The 3,243-nt window shown below is 41.8% G+C and overlaps 1 pseudogene; it reads right to left on the reverse strand.

The window, feature by feature from the left end:
• Positions 1–1,572: 1,572 nt before the first annotated feature.
• Positions 1,573–1,691, reverse strand: LOC143931593 (5S ribosomal RNA; annotated as a pseudogene).
• Between the last annotated feature and the right edge of the window lie 1,552 nt (positions 1,692–3,243).

Genomic DNA, 3,243 nt, shown 5'->3' on the forward strand with positions numbered 1-3,243 from the left:
TCAGAGAAAGCCCCCCCTAAAGACTCTTGGGATGTATGACATAATTTTCCTGGGCCCAGAAGTAGCTAAACTAAATGTAAAACAAGTAAATATAATAATGTTTACTCATGTTAGCAGCATAAGGGTTAAAAATTTGTTAATGTTGATTGACAGAGTTCTGCTTTAGGTGTCTCTTTTTAAAAAAAAAAATAGGATTTTTTATAACAGGTTACCTGTAAAATCCTTTTCTTGGAGTACGTCACAGGACACAGAGCCACAGTAATTACTGTATGGGTTATATAGGCACCTTTTAGGTGATGGACACTGGCACACCCTAGATGGGAAGTTTAACCCTTTATATAACCCCTCCCCTTACCGGGAGTACCTCGGTTTTCTAGAAAAGCAATACATGTGTAACCAAAGAGGGGAGGGACCTCTGTGTCCTGTGATGTAACCCAAGAAAAGGATTTTACAGGTGGCTGTTATAAAAATCCTATTTACTTTATCGTACATCATGGGACACAGGCCCACAGTAATTACTGTATGTTATGTCCCAGAGAAAAGCTATCTGAAGGGAGGGAGACGCAAACAAAAATGGGGTGCAATCAGACCCGAGGACCTATACTGCTGTCTGCAGCACACTGCGCCCAAAGGCGATATCCTCATTCATGCCTTCTTGCATCCACCTGATAGAATCTGGTGAACGTATGGACTGAAGACCAAATTGTGGCCTTGCAGATTTGAGCCATGGAGGCCTGGTGATGCACTGCCCATGAAGCACTAAGCCCTGGTGGTGTGTGCTTTGATTTAAAAAGGTGGAATTTTCTTCTTCAAACCATAAACTTGAATAAAATTAATAAAATGTATTCCTGCGCTACTAAAAACGAAACTCTGTAAATAAATTAAATAAATCACTACAAATGATTGCAGCAAACCACTGCCAGGGGTGCAAACCCAACCCCGAGAAATGTCATTTCTAAAAACTCAAAAAACCCAATACATAAAATAATGAAGTAAATCAAATAAATTAATGAATAAATTCATAAAAATATAAATTATAAAAGTGTCATTCACCGATTCCTGAAATTAAGAACTGCTTCTCTCGATTCAAAGTATAACTATGTAAATAAATATAAAGTGCAGCAAAATCCTCACAACTCCAAACAATCCAGCTCTTAGTTCAGAGTATAACCGTGCAAATCAAACTGCAATAAATATAAAGTGCAAAGTGGTCAGACAAATGTAAACGTGCAAACACCAGGTGCAATGGCTCCTTACTTTACTGCTATAAGGCAAACAGCAGTGAAATATTAATCTCCAAAGCGTTGGATGCTAAATGCACCATGAGATTAGTTCTATCACTTTGCCACAGCTCCCCTCAGATTTCCACTTTCTCCCAAGGTATGTAGTGTCATAAGGGAAAGAAACGGGAAGGAGCCCCAAATCGTGAAGTATGCCAATTTTTTTAGTAAATATAAAATAAATGGAAAGGCACTCACAATACACATAAATAAAACAAGTGATGTAGCAAACGAGCACCACACTTGTGGTCCAGACGTCACTTCCGGTGTCCAATGTTATGTTATTCTTCCCTGCCTACGGCACCAGGTATTCCCAGGCGGTCTCCCATCCAGGTACTAACCAGGCCTGACCCTACTTAGCCTCCGAGATCAGATGAGATTGGGTGCATTCAGGTTGATGTGGCCGTAGGAAGAATAACGTGGCATACTGGTATACTTCACAATTTAATTCATTTTTTTATACTTGAAGTAAACTCCCCCATCCATCCATGTCTCCATGCTTTATTTTGCTGAGAAGTTTTGAAACGCAACTCCAAGCATTTCTGGCTGTAGTGATCTTGAGTGGGGCAGATGATTCAGGTAGCATTTATGTCCTTGAATCCATTTGCCCTTAGCTCAGGCATGCAAACAGTAGGGTATTCTTATCTGAGAAAACATCAGTTTTCCGAATCTGAGCAGTCGCTTCAAAATAGATCTTGGCTGCTCTCACTACATCCAGAGAATGTAGTGACTTTTCTTCCATAGAACAAGGTTCTGGAAAAAATGAAGGTAGAACAATATCCTGGTTTAGATGAAAACCTGAAACCACCTTTGGCAGAAAGCTAGGATGAGGACGCAACACTACTCTATCCTTGCGAATAATTAAATATGGCTCTTTACAAGAAAGAGCAGCCAATTCTGATACCCTTGCATAATATATGGCTACCAGAAAAATTTGCTTCCTTGCCACAAGGACCAAGGGAATATGTTGTATCGGCCCAAAAGGCTATTTCTGTAATGCCGACAGAACTAAATTTAAGTCCCAAGCACTCAGGGGTGACCTAACCAGTGGATTAAGCAGCATTACCCCCTGAATAAAGCTACAGACCAAAGAATGCGAATCAGGTGGTTATTGACTCAATACCGATAAGGCCCAGAATTGTCCTTTGATAGTACTCAAGGCCAGCTTCATCTCTAACCCCATTTGCAGAAAGGCAAGGATTCTACCTATGACATACTTTCTGGGATGCCAACCCCTGGATTCACACCAGGAAACATATGCCTTCCAGACTCTATAATAAATTACTCTAGAAGCTGGCTTCCTTGCATTAATCAATGTAGATATGGCTGAGCCTGGAAGCCCACGATTCTTCTGAATGTGGGTTTCAATAGCCAAACCATTATATTTAGTGTTTGTAACTTAGGATAGAACACTGGTCCCTACAAAAGCAGGTCTGGATGTGGTGGTAGGGTCCATGAGTCACCACCGACTTCCTTTCCCGCTTGATCGTTTGAAGAAGCCGTGGTAACAGTAGAATAGGAGGGAATGCATAAATAGGTGAGAACTGATCCCACGGGTCACCAATGCATCTGTTCTGCATGCGAGTGGATCCCTTGTTCTCGACACAAAGTTGTCGACTTTGCTGTTGAACCTGGACGCAAGCAGATCTACATCCGGGATCCCCATCTCTGGCATATAGCCAGGAAGATGAAGGGACCATTCCCCCGGGAACAACTGCTGGTGGCTCAAATAGTCCACCTGCCAATTCTCTATCCCTGGGAAGAGGATTGCCAATATGTATGGCACATGCTTTTCTGCCCAGGCCAGGATATGGTTTACCTCTTCTTGAGCTGCATGACTTCTGGTGCCCCCTTGGTTATTGATATAAGCCACTGCTTTGGCATTGTCGGACTGAATTCTGACTGGATAATTCTGCATAATTCAGCTTAGGGCTAGACGCACTGCCCGAATCTCTAGAATATT

Source organism: Lithobates pipiens, unplaced genomic scaffold (genome assembly GCF_037356315.1).
Source record: "Lithobates pipiens isolate NorthernLeopardFrog02 unplaced genomic scaffold, aLitPip1_a1.2 Scaffold_25, whole genome shotgun sequence".
Classification (NCBI taxonomy): Eukaryota; Metazoa; Chordata; class Amphibia; order Anura; family Ranidae; genus Lithobates; species Lithobates pipiens.